The sequence below is a fragment of the Chlorocebus sabaeus genome, chromosome 8, assembly GCF_047675955.1.
Source record: "Chlorocebus sabaeus isolate Y175 chromosome 8, mChlSab1.0.hap1, whole genome shotgun sequence".
Taxonomy (NCBI): Eukaryota; Metazoa; Chordata; class Mammalia; order Primates; family Cercopithecidae; genus Chlorocebus; species Chlorocebus sabaeus.
The window spans coordinates 144,599,585-144,625,071 of NC_132911.1; the positions used below are offsets into that span (position 1 = coordinate 144,599,585).

General features: G+C 40.4%; 1 protein-coding gene across 34 annotated transcripts in view; it reads right to left on the reverse strand.

Moving 5' to 3' along the window:
• PTK2 (protein tyrosine kinase 2) overlaps nucleotides 1–25,487 on the reverse strand; it is a 355,066-nt gene that overhangs the window by 293,444 nt on the left and 36,135 nt on the right. For 18 of the 34 annotated variants that reach the window (XR_012093771.1, XM_073018384.1, XM_073018396.1 and 15 more), the window contains exon 2: nucleotides 19,817–19,908. The exons of 15 other annotated variants lie outside the window; for them this stretch is intronic. The gene's annotated coding sequence lies outside the window, so the exon portion shown is untranslated. Of the gene's footprint in view, nucleotides 1–19,816; nucleotides 19,909–24,370; nucleotides 24,465–25,487 lie in introns of those variants that run through there. One more of the 34 variants, XM_073018383.1, reaches the window with a different exon arrangement.

Sequence of the window (25,487 nt, forward strand, 5' to 3'; positions counted from 1 at the left end):
AAAGCTGAATCCAATGCCAAACTGGCTTGCAAAGACCTCTATCTGAGATTTACTCTATTATTTGAAACCAACAAAATGAAAGTTTTTTCCTAATGTGCTGTTCATGTAATCTTAATGCTCAGTACGTCCTCATCTTTTTTTTTTTTTTTTTGAGAAGGAGTCTCGCTCTATTGCTCAAGCTGAAGTGCAGTGGTGTGATCTCGGTTCACTGCAAGCTCTGCCTCCCGGGTTCACCCCATTCTCCTGCCTCAGCCTCCCAAGTAGCTGGGACTACAGGTGTCCGCCACCATGCCTGGCTAATTTTTTGTATTTTTAGTAGAGACAGGGTTTCACCGTGTTAGCCAGGATGGTCTCAATCTCCTGACTTTGTAATCTGCCTGTCTCAGCCCTCCCAAAGTGCTGGGATTACAGGCGTGAGCCACCGCACCCAACCTGTCCTCAGCTTTTAAGAGTAGATCAGAGCCTAGGCAACCAAGTGAAACCCCATCTCTTCAAAAAGAAAATTTTTAAAAATCAGCCAGGCATGGTGGCACGCACCTGTAGTCCTGGTTACTCAGGAGGCTGAGACAGGAGGATTGCTTGGCTACAAGTGAGCTATGATAGTGCTACTGCCCTCCAGCCTGAGCTAGAGTAAAACTCTGGTCTCTAAAATTAAAAAAAAATAAGTAGGTCAGAACCTTATAGTTTTGTGAATTCAATCTTTTTAACTAATAAAATCAATTGTGGGAAAACGAGAAGCAGGATCAATTTTTATATATCTTTATCACCTAAAGAGGTCAAGAGAAGACAAACATGTACTGTATACATAAATCAGCATCATCCTAAATTCTTAGCAATGTCTTGAGCACTCACGAAGTCTACAATGAAGTATAAGGTAAAACAGAGGAAGAGGGGCCACTATAATAAAAGACACCTCAACTAAAAGCAAAAAGAACAACTTGTTGGGCCCATTTTCTACTCGGGATGCAAATGTGGGGGCCTTCCTGATGCACTGCACCCGACCAATGCTGTTATGTTTCAGGGGCATCTTTAGTTGACCTAAAAAAAAAAAGAGATCAGATCTTGATCTATATCAGAAACAATCTGTAACCAATTCAAAAACTGGATCTCCTTAACCTTCACACCTCCACCAGCAAATTAAAGAGCCATCTCCGAATGTGTCACAGCACACATAACACCAGACACTTTGGCTGCTATGATTTTTAAGCATGGCAAAGTTACAACTACATAAAATTTTAAATTTAAGTCCCACAACAGTTTTAAATATAAAAATTACCATTATCTACAGCTCATCAGTCCAACAGGACAAAGATATTCTACAGAACAACATCTTTTTTTTTAACTTTCTAGGAAGATAACCTTTTAGAGAAAAATACTGCTTTCAGTTAATTACATAAAGCTATTATACTGACTACTGTTCTTTTGGGATATGGCCTTTCCATGCATCTTAATAGTTTAATAGTTTATTCACAAACAGGAAAACTACACATCAAAAACAGATGTAAAGATAACTAACAGCAACAACTAAAAGCATTTGATTTCTGATCCTAGACAAATAAGATTTATATTAATGTAATACAGAAACATGGATCTCCTGTTGTACAGGTGTCATTAAAATATACACCTAATTTGCATATTTTTAAGAACATCCATTTTTTAAAATAAGTGATGGAGGGCAAGAAACCACAAAATATATGTTAAAGAATTTAAATTTTCTTTTTATAATCATTACTGCATACTTTTATACTGACTTCCTGGGAAAATTATAATTTACTTCAGCTGTGGTTTTAAGTATTTCCACACCTGATTTTCTGAAAATAAAGTTATGTCATGAATTTGTCTATATAAAATGGACTTAAATATGAGAGAATGAAAGTTTATTTTTATGCTACAGGTATATATAAAGCCTGGACATAATTACAGGTGGCTTAAAGTATACTCTAAATGGCACCCTTGAATTACTACCTAAGAACCACCTTTGACTACAGGAATGTGCTAGTATGTATCTCCCAAATTTAAGGAAATCAAATGTCATCTTTAAGTAAAAAATAAAAATATAAAAAACACCAAAAAACAGAAATCTGATTTAATCTAACAAAAATTGGAAAGAAAATGAAAATACTGGCATTACTACATACAGGGTTTAATGTAACCACATATTCCTAGTCCCAAAATATATCAAATACATTTACATATTTTTAATGTGACCACAAAAACACAAGACAATTTACTACAATGTAATCTTTCCATATAAAATATGATTCAGTGGGACATAGTGGCAGGGCTGCACATCTGTAGTCCCAGCTACTTGGGAAGCTGAGGCAGGAGGATCACCAGAGTCCAGAAGTTCGAGTCCAGCCCAGGCAACAAAGCAACACCCCATCTCTTACAAACAAAACAAAAAGAACATGACCGAAATTATTTCTTCTGCTGAAAACTATACTCAGTACAATCTCGTTTTTTGTATCCTCAAACTTAATTGATCTCTACATTATTCTAACAGTTATCTAAGAAGACAACACAACCTCCTCTTCACATCTAACACAATTCACAGCACTAAATCTAGAGTATCTTTGTCTCCCCTCATGCAAAGAGAGACGACGCAAATAGAAGGCACCCATCACTAAGTCCACTGGTGTAGGGCTGTCCTGTTCCCTGTGCTTTCATTCTATGTCCTGACCAAATATCAGAGTCCTTTGACCACTCTGTGACCCAGCCACGTACAGGTTTTCCCTAGCAGGCTTAAACTCAGTATGGAGCCTTGAACATTCCCAGGCATTGATAAAGGTATCTAAGTTGCTGCACAAAACACTGAAAGAAACCAGCCCTGGACCTGAGACAAATTCCTCAAACTCTCATAAAAACTCCACACATTAATCCCCTTGCTGCATACACATCTAGAGAGAACACCGCCCCACTCCTTTTTACTGTCTGTCACGAGGATTGTCGCAATCCTCCGTAAGTTTCCCCAATAAATGCTCTAGACTGATCACCCTGGTGTTTAGTACTTCTTTATTTGGAATCCCAACCAGCCCCATCTCAGGATAGTCTGGAGCACTCCCTTGTGGGAAGTGCCCTGCCACTGCTTTGGGGGCAACTCCAGCCTCAGCTCAGTGGTACAAAACAAAGAGCTTCAGCTGAGGAAACAACTCTGCGCCACCCCTTGGGTAAATGTCTGACAGCAGCCACAGTATGTCCTAAAATAAAAACAGCCATCATGATTACTGTACAAATGCCATGCAAACATTTGACCAAGCTTTGTTATCCTCTTCTCAATAAAATCCACTTATAAACTGACTCTGTTTTCATAATCAAAATATTTTAGCTAGGTGCAGCGGTGCACATCTGTAATGTCAACTACACATGAGACTAAGGCGGGAGGATCGCTTGAGCCCAGGAGTTCAAATCCAGCCTAGGCAATATAGTAAGACCCCATTCTCAGTATTTTTTTTAAAAAAAGAATATTTTTGCATAAAAAGTCACACCCTGCTTTCCTTCCCTCTTTTATCTTCTTACGTGAATAAAAAGTAGGGTTGGGGAAGAAAAGGAAAGGGCTAGGGGCAAACAAAGGATACATCTTCTTCAACAGTCTGAACAATCTTCCAGATGTATGCACAGTAAACTTTATTGTGTAATGAATAAAAGTATATCCTAACCTTTAAATCCAAAGACTTATTCTAAACATTTAAAGCCAGATTCGAAAAAAGCTATACATTTTTAAATGTTTACTAATTCAAAATTTTTCATTCAGGAAATTGCAGAAGAATGACAAGCATACATAAGTGATCCAAGTTTTCCGAAATCTATCACTGCTATTGATATGTGTACTATACAAGTTCAGCTCTATATACTGCAAGTTCAGCTCTAACAATTATCAAGTCTCATCTGCCCCCACTCCATCAAAAGATGACAGATTTAGGATCCAGTTTCCACACAAATCCAACAGGTAGCCTTCATCAACCCCACAGGTCCAGAATAAAATTATCATTTGGGGTTGCACAAATCTTCCCCAGTCAAATCTTACGTACCGTTCTGGCCATGTGGCCTAGAAGTCACACCTAGTCCCTCATTCTAGGTCATGTTGTCACCTATGTCATACATATACCCAAACACCATTATTCTACCAGGATTTTTAAATTTCAAAGCTGTTGTCACTAGGAGATAAAAACTAGGTAGTATGTACACATTTATTCACTTTATGGTGAATCACTTTGTAAAAGGTTTATATAATGAAAAATTATTTTGATATTTGTCCAACTCTAGCATTAACTATTTATTAGTGATAATCTCGATGTCACAAATTAAGAAAGAAAGATATCTTTTAAAGGGGAGAGACTGAGTTACTAAAATTTACACCAAAAACTAGGGGAGGTGCCAAAAACAACTCCAAATCACCAAGCAATCATCTGAAAGATGAGTGGGGAAAAATAACAAGAGAACAGAATAGAGCATGCGGCCTGGGCCACTGAAGGCACTCAACTGTGTCCTGAATGAAAGAATAAATCCACTTACTTTTCTTCTATTCACATTTACTCATCACTAGCTCCAGCTATACTTACTGTTCACACTGACATATCCTAACATAATCCCCGATAGGATGGGCAAGTAATAAACACAGACTTTTGCTTGAAGAAGTTGGGATTAACAGTTATGTTCATGATGAACAATACAACATCCTGTATACCAGGAAAGAAATGCTATTTTGCATTTGGGACGCCGAGGCAGGTGGATCACCTGAGGTCAGGAGTTTGAGACCAGCCTGGCCAAAATAGTGAAACAAAAAAATTGGCCAGGTGTGGATGGTGCTACCTGGGAGACTCAGGCAGGAGACTCAGGCAGGCCTGAACCTGGGAGGCAGAGCTTGCAGTGAGATGAGATAGCACCACTGCACTCCAGTCTGGGTGACAGAGCGAGATTCTGTCTCAAAAAAAAAAAAAGACTAAAGAGTCATGACTATATATTACAAGTGATTCCAGATAGGATCCTGTATCAAGGTAAAGAACTGCTATAAGGGACTTTACTTGCCAAAATATGACCATGGTCTACAGCCATGCCACCCAATCTCAAAAGCTAAGCAGTGTGGGGTCTGGTTAGTAGTTATGGGGATTGGGAGGCTGCCTGAAAACACCAGGTGCTGTAGGCTTAAAATAAAATTGTTTAATATGAACATAGCCGGGCACAGTGGCTCATGCCTGTAATCCCAGCAGTTTGGGAGGAGAAGGCAGGCAGATCACCTGAGGTCAGGAGTTCAAGACAAGGCTGGACAACATGGTAAAACCCCACCTCTACTAAAAATACAAAAATTAGCCAGGCATGTTGGTGAGTACCTGTAATTCCAGCTACTTGGGAGGCTGAGGCAGGAGAGTTGCTTGAACCCAGGAGGCAGTGGTTGCAGTGAGTTGAGACCACACCATTGCATTCCAGCCTGGGCAACAAGAGTGAAACTCCATCTCAAAAAAAATTTTTTTAATAAAAAAAAATAAATTCAACATGTAAAATACAACAACCACACACATAAATTCAAGTGAAATGAACATAACGTGAACAGCTATCCTAAGTTCATGCAATGACAAACGAACCATGAATGACTGCCACCTGGGCTACACCAACTGGAACTGTCACCAATTCTAAAAAGCACACCAGCACACTTTGAAGCCTTCAAAACCAAGGTTAAGTTAATGAAGGCATTCCCAGAGAAAAACACAGGGACGGAGTGAGACAGTAAAATACAAAAAGCAGAACAATCAGTAATCTCCCTCCTGTTCCCAAACACCAATTGTCAAAGAAGCTACCAGTAGATACTGTGTGATCAACACATAAATAGTACTCTGCAGAGGCTGTAACAAACAGGTCTCATCTTCTGCAGACAGCAAGGCACGCCTCAAGACACAGAAGAGCATATGCATTAAATAAACAAAAAACAACTCAAGGAAGTCCTACTGTAATGCACCTCATTCTATCACTGATTCTGTTAGTGCCACACATTATAGCATATCCTGAAGATCATAAAATGATGAGCTCATCATTTAAAATAAACTGATTTTTAAATGAAAATTAGAACACACAACTTTTTACTTTGATTCCACTCCTACTCAGTGTTGTGGCTTTTTAATCAAGAGTTTATTGGGGAAAAAAATGCTAAATGGCCGCTCTACAGGACATCAACAAGTACCACAAAGTAGTAATGAGCAACTCTTTTTTTTTTGAAGACAGGGTCCCACTTTTGTCCCCTAGACTGAGGTGCAGTGGCATGATCTCAGCTGAATGCAGCCTTGACCCCTCAGGCTCAGGTGATCCTCCCACCTCAGTCTCCCAAATACCCAGGACTACAGGCATGCACCACCATGCCCAGCTAACTTTTGGGTGTTTTTTTTTTTTTTTTTTTTTTTTTGGCAAGACAGGGTTTTGCCATGTTAGCCAGGCTAGTCTTGAACTCTTGAGGTCCAGTGATCCACGAGCCCTGGCCTCCCAAAGTGCAGGGATTACAGGTATGAACTACCACCCCAACTTCATGAGTACTTTTAAGAAACTTAATTTATAATCGTAACAAAGCCTTAAGTTCAATGAAACTAACTTTTATTATTTACTGCATATATTCTTTTTTTTTTTTAATTGAGAGAAGGATTTGCTCTGTTGCCCAGGCTGGAGTGCAGTAGGGTGAACACAGCTCACTGCAGCTTGACCACCCCCAGGCTCAAGCGATTCTCCCACGTCAGCCTCCTGAGTACCACAGGCATGTGCCACCACATCTGGCTAATTTTAAAATTTTTGGTAGAGATGAGGTGCTGCCATGTTGTTCAAACTCCTGGGCTCAAGCAATTCTCCCACCTCAGCCTCCCCAAGTGTTGGGAGTACAGGCATGAACCTCTGCACCTAGGCTTACTATGTACATTCTTAATTCTAGCAGTTTAAAACATAAATGTATCCTATCATTATAGCTCATTAACTATTAACTAAAAGATGGAGCTGAAGACTGCATAGTTTTATCAATATAAGAAATGGCATTTATTTATAAAGCTGATAAAACTATTTTTCTCCAGAGCTACAAGAACTTGAGCAACAAACACTAAAATAACTTTTAAACATCTTTTATTTCTGCTAATTATATGACCTTTATAATATACAGTCTCATACAAAGACAAATATAAAGCCTTTAGGTCACAAAAATATCAGATTACATAAATGAACCAAGGACTCCAAGATTGTGTTTTCAAAAGCAGTGTCTACACTGAAATCTACTTCACTTAAACTCTGGTGATACCTAATCCAGACAAATAGATGTTGATCCAACTGAAAAGAAAATTCAAGCTCTAATGAGTGTGTGTGTGTATGTGTGTGTGTGCATATATGTGTGCAAGAGTAGATGGATAATATCTGTTTGCATGTAAGTCACCTTTTTCTTCTCTTTTTAAAGTTTTATTTCTTGAGGCATAACTTGCACAGTAAAAACAGGTGGATGGTAATAAGGACTGGATCTGTTTCCCAGCCAAATCTCATGTTGAAATGTAGTCCCCAGTGTTGGAAGTGGGGCCTGGTAGGAGGTGTTTGGATCATGGGGGCGTATTCCTCATGAATGGCTTAGTGCCATTCCCTTGGGGATAAGTGAGTTCACGTGAGATCTGGTTGTTTAAAAGTGTATGACACTTCCCACTCTCCCTCTTGTTCTCTCTCTCCATGTGATGCATCTGCTCCCACTTCACCTTCCATCATGAGTAAAAGCTCTCCAATGCCTCACTGGAAGCCGGTGCCATGTTTCCTGTACAGCCTGCAGAACAGTGAGCTGATTAAACCTCTCTTCTTTACAAATAACCCAGTCTTGGGTATTTCTTTATACCAACGCAAGAACAGCCTAATACAAATGGGTCTGTGTAACCATCACCATGCTGAAGGTACAGACTACTTCTATCACCCTAAGAAGTGCTCCCATGCTCTTTTGTACTCAATTCTCTCTTCAGCCCCAGGCAACTACTGCTTTTATTTCTGTTCTTACAGATTTGTCTTTACCAAAATGTTATATAAATGAAATCATAGTCATATGGAGTTTTGTGCTTTCACTTAGTAGACTGCTTTGAAGATTTGCCCATTTTGTTAGGTGCGTCAGCAGTTAGTTCCTTTTCTATTGCTGCACAGGATTCCATTGTATAGGTGTACCAAAATCTGTTTATCCATTTACCAACTGATGGATATTTGAGCTGTCTCCAGTGACTAGAAACAAAGCTGTTATAAACGTTCACATAGAGGTCATTGTAAGAAAATGTTTTCATTTCTACTGAGTAAATATTTAGAAGTAGGACTGCTGGGTTGGGTGACAAGTCTATGTTCAACTTCATAAGAAAGTGCCAAACTAATTTCTTTAGCAGTCGTAACATTTTGCACTTCCAACAGCAAAGCAGGAGAGTACTATCTATCTCACATTCTTGTCATGTGGCACTGTCATCTTCTTTTTGGTTTTTAACATCAGCCATTCTAATAGGGTTGCAATGATATCTCATGTGTTTGTAATTTATATTTCCTAATGACTACTAATGTGGAACATCTTTTTGTGTGCTTACTCTCATTCATATGAAATGGATGAAACATCTGTTCAAATCTTTCAGCCACTCTTTCATTGAAATTTTTATTGAGACACCTATCCTTTTTAATCAGACAGTTTATCAAGGAAAAAATGCTAAAGTGTTTGTATATTTTGTTAAGCCACTTGGAATTAATGAGTACTGGGTAAAAATCTAAACTGCCTACTTGCCACCCCAACTCACAACACTATGATATGCAAAGATGGATTGAAAGAAAAAAACACTCATCCCCGTCTCTTCCTTTCTCTGAAGGTAAGATCCTACGCAAAGTTGCCTGCCCACATTCAGAATCAAGAAATCAAAATTTTCCCTGTTTTTACAAGTATTTTATGAAACTACACTCTTCCCTCAGTATGAGCCAGCAACACAGATGATTAAGAAATTTGCAAGGCTTCGCAGAAATACCGCATTTTAATACAACTGATACATTTTAAAAGGAAACTATACTAGAGGGGAAAGGGTCACTGGCAATTCAGTAGGTGGCACTATTCTTCTCTCTGTTAAATGTATGACTCCCAACTGTGCACTGTGGTTAAGCTTAAGGGCTAAGCTTTACCGTAAGGAAATGGAGAACTTGATATTGCCACAAGGAATCTTGGACTGTTTTCTTAACTTTTCTAAGCCCAGTTTCTCATCTGTAAAATGAGAATAGTAACCAAAACCTGAGTTGCTGTAAATAATTAAGATTTGAATTAACACAATGACTGACACATGACAGCTATTATGATTTAGGACTATTTCTTTCAGCCACGACTCCTGAATCACAAGTGTAAATAAAGACGAGAAAGATGTGCTCTTCACAAAACTGAGTAAAAAGCCAAAGCTTCAGACGGCAAGTCATATCTGTACACAGTGCACACACTGAATATAAGGGCCTGATCATCCATGAGAAGTCCCATGCATTTACACAAAAAGTACCCTAGAGTTTGCAATCATGAAGACCACTTATGAACCTTATTTCTTAGCATTTTGCCTCAGCATTTCAAACTGAGCAATGCTTCTTTTAGAAAGGAACTAATCTCTTGGTTTTTCAGTATCTCATTACTGATGGCTTAATTTTCTCTATATAGCTATGCCATACAAATGAAAGTTGTGTTTACATGCCTCAATGACATTTTTCCAACTTCTCTGCTTGCCCTCTCCCCAGTTTGGCCAAACACGGAGCAGCTTCTTAAATTTCCTGTTGTCATTCACCTTGTTCTTGCCTGAAAACTGAAGTGGTACTACAGCATTCATTCCTGCACTGATGAATTGGCTTGGATAGTTAGATGCCAAGATTATTAAGTTTTTGTAACCAATGTCTAAAGATTTTTCTCTAAATCAATACATAAAATCAACAGCTTAAGGTTATCACTTGAATTCAAGTGTTCCTGATATACCCTATGTTCAGATTTTAGGACATTAATAATTTACCATCAAGGCCGGACACTGGCTCATGCCTATAATCCCAGCACTCTGGGATGCCAAGGCAGGAGTATCGCTTGAGCCCAGGAGTTTGAGATTAGCCTGGGCAGCATAGTGAGAGCCTTCCTCCACAAAAAATTTTAAAAATTAGCCAGGCGCAGTCGTTCACGCCTGTGCTCTCAGCTCCTTGGGAGGCTGAAGCAGGAGGACCATCTGAACCCAGGAGCTCAAGGTTACAGTAAGCTATGAACATGCCATTCACTGTACTACAGCCTGGTTGACAAAATGAGATCTTTATTTCTCAAAAAAATGAAACAAAAAATATATCGGTGTTTAACATTCTGATTATCACAATTCCCATTTAAACTTTTTTAAAGCTCTTCAGGGCCTGTCACAATTCCCATTTAAACTTTTTTTAAAGCTCTTCAGGGCAAAGTCAATAAGTTAACAAACACATAATCTAACAAGGTAACACAAAACAGGCTTTTCAAGTCACCAAAAAATAACAGATTACTTCCATCTCCATGTTGTTTTTTTTTTTTTGGGCACCATTTTTACTACCTAGAATGACCTTCCTCAACTACAGCTTCTCCTTAATACGCTTCCCCAGGAAGAAATCACCTCCATTCCTCCTCTGTCCTTCCCATCAGTTTTTTCAATCAGTATTTTCTACTTACCTGTCTTACCTGTTCTTGCCTTATTTTTGCTAGTACCACAGGTTTCTCCACCCTGGTACCATTTATAGCAGGTCTAGAAAGCAACCTCTCTAGACTGAAGCAGGGAAAAGGAGAAGGAAAGCTCCAGGAGGGGTTTGTCTCAGGGGTGAAGACAAAATGAATACACTTGACTGCATGGAAATGAACTGAGAGGCTTTACTTACAGAGCTGTCAGAGTGGGAAATCTTAGCCAGACCTAAGAATATTAAGCAAACTGGCCGGGCGCGGTGGCTCAAGCCTGTAATCTCAGCACTTTGGGAGGCCGAGGCGGGCGGATCACGAGGTCAGGAGACTGAGACCATCCTGGCTAACACGGTGAAACCCTGTCTCTACTAAAAAATACAAAAAACTAGCCAGGCGAGGTGACGGGCGCCTGTAGTCCCAGCTACTCAGGAGGCTGAGGCAGGAGAATGGCATAAACCCGGGAGGCGGAGCTTGCAGTGAGCTGAGATCGGGCCACTGCACCCCAGCCTGGGCGACAGAGCGAGACTCCGTCTCAAAAAAAAAAAAAAAAAAAAAAAAGAATATTAAGCAAACAAGAGGGACAACTGCAATTTTCAGTCCAAGAAAACAAGAAAAACAAAGCTGAATAAGAAATGTAACCACACTACTTTAATTGGCTCAATACTGAGTTATATTTAAAAGTCAAAATAATTAAAAACAAAAATACGGATCTAAACAAAAACTGTTCTAGAACTACATGAGGAAGATGGGGGAGAGGAAAGACCACGTAAGAGAGAGAAAATCCCTACCTACCATGATAGGAATTCAGCATATAACGTTTCCTAAAATTAATGGAGCAATGACTAGTACACAGATACTATTAGGAAACAAGGATGTAAATGCTAAAATCAACACCTAAAACAGATTATTTCCATTGCTTCTGGGAAGCAGATGGAAGACCGGACAGGAGCCTGCAGTTTCCTGCATGAATACACCCATCTCCTTTGTATTTAGCTCAAAGCTCACTTTTGCAATGAGGCTTATTAAGACTACCCTATTTAGACCTCAAATTCACTGACACTATGGCATTACTTTTTTCTCATCCCATGTCCCACCTTCCAGTACATCACGATGTACTTATTTGCTTATTATTTTTTTATTATCTGCTTCCCTACAATATACAGACTCTGTTTGGTCTACTGATATATCTATCTAAAGCAATTAGAACCATGCCAAGCACTTAGTAGAAGCTCAACAAACATTTCCTGAATTGTAAAGTCATAGTTTAAACCAACCCTTTACCAGTATTACCAACTCCCACCGTCCTTCCAATAAACAAGCCTGGAAAAAAATCCATTTCATTATTCAATACAAATATAAGGACAACTTATACCAGACTATATACCTGGACTGCTAGGGGCTAGCACCAGACAAAAACGCCATTAACTAAAAAAACTGGTACATTCTAATTTAACTGTCACCAATCTCAGCTGAACCACAACACTCCTAGGCAAGCCTTCTCCATCCCTGCTTGGCTCTCTCCTCTTCTTCACTACCCCTATTTCAAAACTCCTCCACTATCATCAAATCAACCCCAGCACTGCTTTTTCTACTCATTCTTAGGAGATGACTTCAAATCCTACTTTAGAGAAATACAGAAGCATTATAAAAGAACTACCTCAACTGTCCCCACATCACCTTGCTACAAACAATGACTCAATAAATATTTGTTCAATAAATGAGGGAACTGAGGAAAAGAAAAATAAAATGTTTTGACCAAAGTTCCACAGCTAAAAGTGGCAGCACCAAAGTATGAACTCGGGCTCATCTAACTCTAAAACTAGCCACACAGCAAACCAACGTATCACTCTACCTCTTAAAACCCTCACCTTACAGATCAACATGCCACCCCACCTCCTAAAATCCTCAGTGGTTTCAAGTTCAAGGTGGTGGAGTAATGAGTTCTACTCCTGTGAAGACTTCAGTGAAACTGAAGTATTCAAGTTTTTTTTTTTTTTTTTTTTTTTAAAGGTAAATAAGAGGAAGGGAAGAGCCACCAAAAGATGAGAATTCAACAAATATCTAGCTATTAAAGAGGAGCTACATGCACAGTGATGTGTAAAACAGAGACAAAACTCAAGTGAATCTTGATGAGGCTTTGGGTCTGGCCATGAGGTACTGGTGAGGGCTGATGCTAATAGCCTGGGGTGAAAACAGAGGGTTTAACTGACTAGTTGTGCCCAGGCTAACTCAGCATTTACCCTCAGACCAAAACAAAAAAATTTTTTTTTAATTTTTAAAAAATCCCAAGGGGCTATTTCTCTAGAAAATAAAGCAAAGGTTTCTGGTATAGGTGTTAACATCCTTACAGTAAAACTCTACTTTACTTTGTTATTTAGGGGCCCACAGACTAAAAGCATTCTGAAGCAAAGTACTTCAGTTCTGAATTCCCATCAAGGGCTAAATTTAACTCAGAAAAGTGGCTAGTCCTGCTTCCCTATACACTTACAGACAATAAAGGATCATCAGACATACAGGGAATACCACCGTCATGAAACAGAAATAAATACCAGAGAAAACAAAGAGAAAAACCGACCTTGAAAGAAAGCTAAGCTAGGAAAGCTCAAGAAAACTTAACATTAAAAATAATAAACTAGTTTTAGAGTTCAACCCATGAGCAGTCCCCAGAACACTTGGAGTTGCAGATAAAATGCAAACGTAAAAACCCCAAAATAAAAGTAATAACAAAAACATAAAATACGAGGCAGAACAGGGAGACATGCTGGAATTGGGGGGAAGGGTCAATATTTAGGGCAATACTATCTTTATCTTACAAAGGAATCAAGATATTGACATAAATCAATAAACCAAGCAAAAGAAAGACATTGTTAAAACTACAATAGAAGAATTCTAAAAGAAAAATACACATATAAACTGTTTAACAATAAGTAATGCAGGAAGAGATATGGGGAATAACATAAATAAGCTAAACCTTTATATCCCAAATCAGAAAATCAACAGGTCATTCAAAACAGAGAAGTCACAAATGAAAAAGTTTAACATACAATACAGTCAGCCATACATATCAGTGGGTTCCACATCCAGATTCAACCAACCATGGATCTAAAATATTTGAGGAAAAACAAAACCAATGGTTGCATCTATACTAAGCATGTACCGATGTTTTTCTTGTCATTATCCCCCAAATAATACAGTATAACAACTATTTGCAAAGGATTTACACTGGATTTGGCATTATAAGCCATCTAGAGATGATTTAAAGTACAGTTGACCCTTGAACAACATGGATTTTAATGGTGCAGGTCCACGTATAGAGGGATTTTTTTCAATAATAGTTATACTGAGTGTGCCTGCCTCTCCTGCCTCCCCTTCTACCTCTGCCATCGAGACAGCAAGACCAATCCCTCTTCTTCCTCCTCCTCCTCAGCCTACTCAACATGAAGACAATGAGAATGAAGATCTTTATGACAATCCACTTCCGTTTGATGAATAAGTAATTTTATCTTCCTTATGATTTTAATATTTTTTTCTCTAGTTTATTGTAAAAATATAGTATGTAATACATATAACATACAAAACGTGTTAATCGACTGTTTATATTCTCAATAAGGCTTCCAGTCTACCGTACTGATGGCAGCAGAAGCCAATCTGGAGGGGCTGCTGCCAAGACACAGGTTGCAGTGAGGCCAGCAAGAGCTGGGAACAGGTGGGAATCCCAACCCCCTACTGAGTTGGTAGAGGGGAGCCCCGCATTCCCAGGTACAGCTGCAGCCTCCTACCCTCGGCTCCAGACCTGGGCATCCCTGCGTTCTTAGGGGTCCAGGAAGCCCCCCTGCCCTCACAGCCTCCTGGCCTCTCCCCAGCCCACTCCAGGACAGAGCAAAGTTGTGGCTGAGCCTGAGTCTGTCACAACCTGGCCAAGTGTGAGCACACTCGAGGCAGTGCTGACACACCAGCCCCCTGCCACCTTGGCCCGCTCCAGACTTTGGGCACCGACAAGCATGGGAGGGAGGCCAAGAAGGAGTTGAGAGTGGCTCAGTGTAGGCCTGCAGGCACACCTCGTTACGAACAGCCTAGGTGCCATGGATGGCATGCTGATGGTGGGAGAAGGCAGAAAGGCTTCTGGGTAGAAAGGGGCAGGTCCTCCGTGAAATTCCACCTTCAAGCCAGGGGGCCTTGAAGCCTTGAAGCCCGGGGGCCAGGCCACCAGTTCTGGGTGGAGTCCGTGGCCTGGAGTAAGAACTTCCAGAGCTTTTTACGGGCCCGCCCGTGGCACTTCCTCCCTTCTCAGCCCATAAAAGCCCCAGACTCAGCCAGACTCACAGAGATGTTAGGACTACCAGCTGCAGGAAGGAGCTACCCACTCTGAGTCCCTTCAACTCACCAGAATGACCTGCCTGTGGAAAGGAGCTACCCACTGCGAGTCTCCTCTCTGCTGAGATCTGGACACTCATTGGGATGACTTGCCTGTGGAAAGGAGCTAGCCACTTCGGGTCTCCTGAGAGCTGTTCTGCCGCTCAGTAAAGCCCCTCTCCGCCTTGCTCACCCTCCAGTTTTCCGTGTACCTCATTCTTCCTGGACACCGGATAAGAACTCGGGACCTGCCGAACGGAGGAACTGAAAGAGCTATAACACAAACAGCACTGAAACATGGCCTCCTGCTTGCCATGTTGTGAGCAACGAGCAGAAGCGAACCCCCAAGCCAGGGCTATGACACCCTCTTTGGGGCTTTGCAGTTCCTGACATCTCCACTCTTCTGGTGCCACCTTGTTCCCCTCATCCAGATGCAGGTTCCCACAGCAGAAGCTTAATGCAGGACATCTGGTCCAGCTGTAGCCTTGCACAGAACCAGCACCTGTGCCAGTGCCTGGAGCTGTCCACCATGCTACAGCAGCTGGGTGTGCAAGGTGGCTGGACCACAGGCTCACATACCCACACATCCCTCACAACTCCACACCTGGCTCGCCCTTGGCAGGTGTGAGATCCAGGCTTGTAGTGTGAGCCAAGCACAGCATGCCAAGCCGAGTGGGTGGAACAAGTCCAGTGGGCATGGGCAGTACTCAGGCAGAAGGTGCCACTGGCCAATGTGATTTCTGGCTGGTGAAGCGACACCCCAAGGATCCTGTGACACTATTAGCAGTTAAGTTTGGGGAGTCAAAAGTTACACACAAATTTTCAACTGGAAAGGAGATGCGCACTCCTCACCCTGCACTGTTCAGGGGCAACTGTATATGAGAGGACATGCATAGGTTATATGCAAATATTACACCATTTTATGTAAGAGACAGGCTCCACAGATTTTGGTATCTTGGGGGAATCCTGGAACCATTCCCCACAGATATGGAGGGACCACTACATATTAGGAGGTACCTAATAATATAAATAATTAAAAAAGTATTTTTTTGAGTCAACACTCCCAGAACCTCAGAGTCCAATCTATCTCAGCTGTGCTCATCTGCCTACATGCTATAAAAGATGCTTTCATTCACAAATATGGGATTTTGCAGAAGGGGCTCAGGGAGGCCTTCCTTTCTGTCCACCACCTTCCCATACCACATTAACCCTGAAAATTATCTCCATATATATCCCAGCAACTCAATTCCTCCCAGACTTTCCTTTGCTTGCCTAGAATTCTGGTTCTAAAACACCTCCTTCCCAAACTTCTGTCTTCCAATGTGTCACTTAAAATCAAGGCAAGGACCAAGAAGCAACTCTGCCAAAGCTAGCTGCTTCAGAACCAGACCTGTACTGCAGGAGCTCAAATGGCCCAAGGGACTTATGATGGGGAACTCTGAAATAAGGGACCTATATCTCAGCATTACATCATGAAATTCAATGGATTGGAAGTCAGACTTACACATATGGCCTGATCATCTGTCCAGAATTTGCGGGGAAGGGGGGAATTACAGGAACACTGGTTATGAGGCTATTTTCCTGGGTTTACATATTTTCAAGTGATTTTAAAAAGACAAATCAGGATGGGGAGATATTGTCCTATAGCTAAAAAGTTCCAGTAAGGCCAGGAACGGTGGCTTATGCCTATAATCCCAGCACTCTGGAAGGCTGAGGTGGGAGAATTACTTGAAGCCAGGAGTTTGAGAACAGCTTGGGAAACAAAGAAGACTCACCTCTACAAAAAAATTTTTTGAATTAGCCAGGCATGGTAGCATGTGCCTATATTCTCAGCTACCTGGGAGACTGAAATGGGCAAATCATTTAAGCCCAGGAGTTCAGAAGCTGCAGTGAGCTATGATCACACCACTGCACTGCAGCTTGGGTGATGGAGCAAGACTCTCTCTGTAAAGAAAAATTTTTTTTAAAAAACTTTTTTTCTTAAAGTTCCAATGAGCCAATAAGCTGCCTCTTGGGTCACAAAGAGCTGGTTTGTCATCTCAACTCTCTTTAGGCTTTCGTTTTCCAGCACATTACACTAAGAATATAAGTTTCGTATTTCTGCTATGAAACTGTCTTGTGCTATACCAAGAGGAAATATTTTTACAGCTAATGTTGCTGAAAAGTTACATTTGGTATTCTTTCTTTTGCTCAGATCTACTAAGAAAAGAGAACTTATTTTGTGACAAGCATTAAACAGTCCTAATTCAGCATTTAGTGAAAGTTAACTGCCCGTTAAGCAGAGATGAAATAAAAAAAAACTACCTTCACACACAGACTCGCACCCAAATAAACAGAATGCACTGTTATAGGAAGAAAGGTACAATATGGACAGGGGGAGGGAAATAGGAGGACACAAACAGAGGGGCTGTGACCTTCTCACACTGTGACATAATCACATGTGACACAGCACAAGGGACAGAGTAGGTTCCTCTCCCTTAGCCCATGAAGGACAGGGGGACACAGGACCAAGACTTCTAGGCCTTGCAAAGAAATGGAAACTGTATGACAAAACTTCCCTTCACTAATACCTAGAAATAGATTTGGGAGAGAAAAGAGAACAAAGAAAGACGTGCACTGACACTCATATGGAAATTAAAAAATAATCCTAGGTCCGTACTCCAAAAACACTTGCGAAAGTCAAATTCAATACAGCTATAAATTATCATGAATTCTGACTCCATGAAGTCCAAGTTTATGAGATATTTACTGTCACAACATAAAACAAAATGCCCACAAAAGAGATTTATAAATATTCTATGAACATATCTGTCCTCAATTTACCACCAGACTTAGAAGAAAGAGGAATCTTTGGAAACAAGACAAAGTAGGATTACCCTCAATTGTATGATTTCTAAACTGTGAAACATACACCAAGATCTACAAGTTACAAACTGACAAATTACAAGTAATATAATCTCTCTAGAGCTCGGTTTTCTGCTCATTGAAATGAGAAAAATGGCACCAAATAATCACTGCTAACAACTTTGAGTGAACACCTTACGCATATCTCACAGCATCTTCGTAATAACCCCATAAGGGAGATTCTGTAACAACCCCCTTTGTCAGATTTTTTTTAAAAAAGCTTTCAATAGATTAAATAATTTAAGATCAAGGAGTTAGGAAATATAATACCTAGCTAAACCAATATCTGAATCCAGAACCCATGAGAATAAGATACAGCTATCCCCACTTACCTACAGGGGATACACTCCTAGATCCCCCAGTAGATGCCTGAAACTAGGGACTGTACTTGGTGCTATATATACTATGTTTTTCCTATACATACCTACATACAATAAGGTTTAATTTATAAATTAGGGACTGTAAGAGATTAACAAGAATAATGTAATAAAATAGAACAATTATAACAAAACGCCAGCATCACTACTACCCCTCCATTTGGGGGCCATGATGAAATAAACTAAGGGTCACTTGAACACAAGCACTGTCATTCCTTGACAGCTGACCTAACTGAGATGGCTACTAAGTGACTAACAGGCGCAGCATATACCGTGTGGTGAATATGCTGGACAAAGGGACGATTCACATCCCAGGTGGGACAGGGCAGGACGGATCAGGATGCACGAGATTTCATCAGGCTACTCAGAATGGTGCACAATTTAAAACTTATAAATTGTTTACTTCTGGAATCTTCTAGTTAGTATTTTTGGACTGCACCTAACATTGGGTAACAAACTACAAAAAGCAAAACCACACACTTTTGGGAGGGAACTGCTCTACCAGTCAAGAGCACAACACTGTGAAGCCAGAATGAGTCTGAATCCCAGCTTTGCCATTTACTAATTTAGTAATCTCTTTTTCTGAGACGGACTCTTGCTCTGTCACGTGGCCTGGAGTACAGTGGCGCGATCCTGGCTCACTGCAGCTTCAAATTCCTGTGATCCAGGCATGCATCACCACACCTGACAATTTTTGGTTTTTGCTTTTTGTTTTTATGTCTTTTTCAGAGAGACAAGGTCTTGTTGTTACCTAGGCTGGTTTCAATTTTTTTTTTTTTTTGAGACAGAGTCTTGCTCTGGAGTACAGTGGCGCAATCTCGGCTCACTGTAACCTCCACCTCCTCCTATGGAGGTTCAAGGAATTCTCCTGCCTCAGTCTCCCAAGTAGCTGCGATTACAACAGCTGGGTGCAACACCATGTCTGGCTAATTTTTGTATGTTTAGCAGAGATGGGGTTTCGCCATGTTGGCCAGGCTGGTCTCCAACTCCTGACCTCAAGTGATCCACCTGCCTCAGACCCTCAAAGTGCTGCGATTACAGGCGTGAAACACCGCACCCAACCACTTGGTCTCAAACTCCTGAACTCAAGCGATCCTCCTGTCTCAGCCTCCCAGAGTGCTGGGATTACAAGCATGAGCCACTGTGTCCGGCCCTAACTTAGTAACCTCTAACTTCTCTGTATTTTGGTTTATGCGAATGTGAAATAGGGAAGAACAGTAAACCTTACTTATAAAGTTATTGTGAGGATTCAATTAGTAATTGTAACTTAGAGTGTTTATAATGTAACAGACACTATTCTAAGCACGTTATTATTAACCATTATTATACTACCTCAGAAAAAAATATATAAAGTATCTACACATAATAGGCACTAAACGATTTCTATTTCTTCCCTAACCCACTCTGCAAAATCAACTACCTTTTGTTTCTTTCCATTGTACGACAAAGAGACACTAAGACAGGCGAAAGAAAAAACAAAACCAAAAATCTCAAGACACAAGTATGGCAAGAGAATTATACTCACAGTTCAGAAGGCCACAATAACTCTGAAGAAATCAAATGACAATTTTTTAAAAACTTCTAATTTCTCTTTCCTCTTTCCATTGCAAAGAGAATCTGAAAGACAAGATATACATATATATACACACATAATATATTTATATATATGATACATATAAAACCACTAGTTTTATATGTATACATATAAAATACATATAAAACCACTAGTTTTATACATATTTCACTAGTTTTTTTCAAGGTTTTATTGTACTGTCCACCTTAGAGTCAGCTTCTTCACTGCTTACCATACATACTGTACTGGACCTTGAATGAAGAATAACAAATTTGGAAAAGCCCTGTCTTCAAACCCATATTTTAGTTGAAGGAAATATACATGAAATAACTAAGAACCATTAAAACATCAACAGGCATAATTAATCTGACATAAAGTTAACTAACAAATTCAGAGGAAGATGGCAAACAGAATATACATATCTATTTCACTTCCGCTAAAATTATACAAAAGAGATAGATACAGTTTGGCTGTGTCCCCACTCAAATCTTGAATCGTAGCTCCCATAATTCCCATGTGTTGTGGGAAGGACCTGGTGGGAGGTAACTGTATCATGGGGGCAGGTCTTTCCCACGCTCTTCTCATGATAGCGAGTAAGTCTCACAAGATCTGAGGGTTTTATAAAGGGGAGTTCCCCTGCACACACTCTCTCTTGCCTGCTGCCATGTGTAAGACATGTCTTGCTTCCCCTTCACTTTCTGCCATGATTGTAAGGCCTCCCCAGCCTTGTGGGACTGTGAATTCAATTAAACCTCTTTCCTTTATAAATTACCCAGTCCCAAGTATGTCTTTATTAGCAGTATGAGAACAAACTAATACAGACATATTAAAAAGATAAATTTTAAAAGCAAACCCACGGGCCAGGGAGAAATAAAAGAAAAAGTAACAGAATTTTTGAAGCTATAAGAAAAGCCTCTAACACTGAAGACAGAAACCAAACAAACAAGAAAACAGAAAAACTTGGAGGAAACAAACTATAAAAGATTGGAAGCACAGCAAATGACTCAGCAGGCCCAATGCAGCCAGACCAAGCCAGTAGCCAAAAACACTAAGAACCAATTCCATTTCCACAGCCATGTCGGGAGAAGGTTCAGAACTGGCAGCACTAAATGCAGACAGAAGAAGGGGTAAAGAAGGAGGAGGCAAAAAGGATGGTGGAGGTTGGGTGAAGACTATCTACAATGCAGCTAAAGCCTCAACACCATGCCTTCATGGGACTCCCCAACCATAACAGAAGACTGGGGGCTCTCTGGAAAAGGAGAGCATCCTTAGACAAAAGCCACCCTGCCCAACTGTACAAAACAGAGGTCGATCTAGTCACTGAACACACATTTCAGCTCCTCCACCACCCTCTATGCACTCTCCTGCCAAACCTCAGAGAGTCAGGTCTATACCCTGCAGGAACCTGATAAGTCTAAGAAGAAAGATCTAAAGATACCAACACTGGGGATTTCCCAACAAATGGGCCATCCAGAATATCCTGATGCAAAAGTCAGAGTCAAAAGGTTGAACCCACTTACTAAAGCTTCCAAAGAATTTTTTTGATTCACCAAAAGGAAATGAATACCAGACATGTGAGAAAATTCTGTAACACAATAGATAGAGAACACGGGAGGGCGGGGAAGAGGGGAAGGAATAAAAAAGCCACTTGGGGGAAACAACACATTACTCATGTGTTTTAGTGAAGCTGGGGAAAACAGACCTACTGTGCTGCCAGTCGTTTAAAAGTATAGCACATACGATTACGTACAGTACATAACACTTGATAAACAACTATGCTACTGACTTATTTATTTACTGTGCACTTTTAATTATCATTGTAGAGTACACGACTTCTACTTATTTAAAAACGACGACGACAACGGTAAAACGGCTCAGGCAGGTCCTTCGGGAGGTATTCCAGAAGGCACTGTTAACCTAGGAGATGACAGTTTCATATGTGTTATTGTCCCTAAAGACTTTCCAGTGGGACAAGATACGAAGGTGGAAGATATTGATATTGATGATCCTGACCTTGTGTGGGTCTACCCTAATGTGTGTATTTGTGTCTTCATTTTAACAAAAAAGTTTAAAAACGATAAATTAGGCCAGGCACTGTGGCTCACACCTGTAATCCTAGCACTTTGGGAGGCTGAGATGGGCAGATCACCTGAGGTCAGAAGTTCAAGGCCAGCCTGACCAACATGGAGAAACCCTGTCTCTACCACAAACGTAAAATTAGCCAGGCATGGTGACACATGCCTGTAGTCCCTGCTACTCTGGAGGCTGAGGCAGGAGAATCGCTTGAACTTGGGAGGTGGAGGTTGCAGTGAGCAGAGATCATGCCATTGCACTCCAGCCTGGGCAACAAGAGCAAAACTCCATCTCAAAAACAAACAAACAAATGATAAATTAACATTTTTTAAAAATACAGAAAAGCTCATAGAATATGGATATAAAGAAAATAGTGGCTAGGTGCAGTGCCTCGCTCCTATAATCCCAGCACTTTGGGAGGTCGAGGCAGGTGGATTGCTTGAGTCTAGAAGTTTGAGACTAGCCTGGGCAACATGGTGAAACCCTATCTCTACAGAAAAAAATAGAAAAAATTAGCTGGGCATGGTGGCACACGCATGCAGTCCCAGCTACTTGGGAGGCTGAGGTGGGAGGATCACTTGAGCCTGGGAAGGTGAGGTTGCAGTGAGCTGAGATAGTGAGCAAGACCCTGTATTAAAAGAAATATATATATATATACACACACACGCACACACATAATTGTATTGCCAACAATGTGTCTCTGTTGTAAGCTAAGTATTATTACAAAAGAGTCAAAAGTTTAAAAACATTTAAAAGTTTATGAAGTTATAGTAAGCTATGGTTATTACTAAAGAAAAATATTTTTATAAACAATGTAGCTGAAGTGTACAGTGTTTATAAAATTTACAGTAGGATACAGTGATAATCTAGGCCTTCACATTCACTCACCACGCACTCACTGACTCACCCAGAGCAGCTTTCAGTCCTGCAAGCTCCATTCCATTCATGCATGTAAGAGCCCTATAGGAGGCATATTTTGTAATCTTTTATATCATATCCTTATTGTACCTTTTCTATGTTTAGATACACACATACTTACTGCTGTGTTACAACTGCCTACAATATTCAGTACAGTAACATGCTGTACAATTTTGCAGTCTAGGAGCAATAGGCTATACCTTATAGCCCAGGCATGCAGTAGGCTACCATCTAAACTTGCTGAGTACACTCCATGACGTTTGTACAACAATGAAATCACCTAATGCATTTCCTGTCGTTAACTCATATATAAAAATCAAAAACAGAATTACAAAAAGAAAAAGACAAATCCACAGTGACAGATTTTATTTCATCTATCACTCACGAAATAGCAGTTCAAAGTCTCTTGTCCATCCTGCTAATGAGTGAACTACCTTTTTCTTGACATGTTACGTGTTGTTTATGTAAACTCTGTTAGAACTAAGATTTACCAGTATCTTCTCCCACTCTGTAATTTGCCCTTCACTCTCCTAATAATTTTTTGTTTTTGAGATAGTGTCTGTCACCCAGGCCAGAGTACAGCGGTGTGATCATGCCTCACTGCAGCATCAACCTCCTGGGCTCAAGCAATCCTCCTGCTGTGGCATCCCAAAGTTCTAGGATTACAAAAGCCACGCGAAGCCTAATAATGTCTTTTGAGGAATATGATGTCCTAACTTTAATGTAGCACAATTCATCGATTTTTCTTTTATGGTTGCTTTTTGTGTCCAGAGATAATAAGATGTTATCCATCATTATCCTCTAAAACTATGCTCTCCAACACAGTACCCACTGGCCACGTGCTAAGGAGCACTCGAAACGTAACTAGGCCAAACTGAGATGTAAGTGTAAAACACACATTGAATTGCTAAAACTATGGTATCCTCGCCCCCCAAAATAAAATATACTAATAATTTTTAAATTACTTGCAAATTAAAATGTCTTTGAGCATTACTGGGTTAAATACAAAATATTATTAATTTATCTGTTTTTCCTGTTTAAATTTGGCTTCTAGAAAAATTTAAAATCACATGTGGCTCACAATATATTTCTATTAAACGCCGTTATACCAGTTTTAATCTTTTCATACCTATAAATCCACTTGAAATTTTTTATTGTGTGAAGCAAATTATTTTTCCCTATATGGATACCCAAATGACCCAGCACCATTTACCAAAAAAGTGTCTCTTCCCTGTTGCTCTACAGTGTCAATTTGTCACAGATCAATTGTCACAAAAGAATATATACCGTATAATTCTATTCCTATAAAGTTTAAAACTATACAAAAGTTAATCCTAATGTTTAGAGACACTTAATATGAAGTAAAATTATTTTTTTAATGGAAATTAATGGAAATGACTGTCACAGAAGATGATGGGAAAGGGAACAAAAGGCTGGCAATCATTTTTTACCTGAATGTGGTTACACACATACATATTTTTTAAACAAAAGTAGGCCAGGAACGGTGGCTCACACCTGTAATCCCAGCACTTTGGGAGGCCGAGGCAGGCGGATCACGAGGTCAGGAGATTGAGACTATCCTGGCTAACACGGTGAAACTCCGTCTCTACTGGGGAAAAAAAAAAAAATTAGCCGGGCATGGTGGCGGGCCTGTAGTCCCGTCTACTTGGGAGGCTGAGGCGAGAGAATGGCATGAACCCGGGAGGCGGAGCTTGCAGTGAGCGGAGATCGCACCACTGCACTCCAGCCTGGGCAACTGAGGCAGACTCCGTCAAAAAAAAAACAAAACCCCCACAGAATGTCCACCCTCCTTTGTAACACTTCTCACTCATGGCAATCCTACAAACTTCCTGGCCCTTGTAGGTCCCCTCACCCAACCTACCTAGGCTTCCTCTGCTTGCCCTTTAAGTACTCTCCTGGAGACCCTATTCTTTGTGTTAAGTATATTCCCTTTGCAGTGCAAAAGCAGCCATAGACAACATGTAAACAATCTGAATGCATCCCAATAAATACATATTTACAAAAGCAGATTTGGCCCATGTGCTATAGTTTCCTGAGCCCTATAACAGACCACTGATACCAATATGCATGAACCTTAAGGCCTTGCCTCTCCCTCTAATACAGCCTATACATGTTCGTCCTCCTATAAAAATATATACCCTATAACAACGAACAGCTTACAACAGCACCTTCTCTTAACTCTTTCCACGAGCTATACTCTGTGCTAGGAGTCTTAGGAGTACTCAGTCCTCAAAACAACCTCTCAAGGAATTATTCCTGTTACACATTTCCAGAAGTTCAGATTTAGAAGGTTATCTAATTTTCCAAAGTCACATAATAATAAAAAGTCAAACTAAGAATCAAATTCAGGTGTCTCACCCTAAAAATCCTGTCCTTAACCATGACCAGTTACCCAATCTAACGCTTTCACCTCACTGATCTCTCACCCCTAAAATCCCTGCTCTCCAATCCCATGGCCATCCATTTAGTTCAAGTTATGGTGTTGCAAAAACAAAAGCAAAACAAAACCTCCTAACTGATCTACTCTATTTATTATATTGCCCCCTTCAATTCAGCTTCTTCACCAGTACCTACCTGAGTGACGTTTCCTAAAACAAATTATGTGAACCAC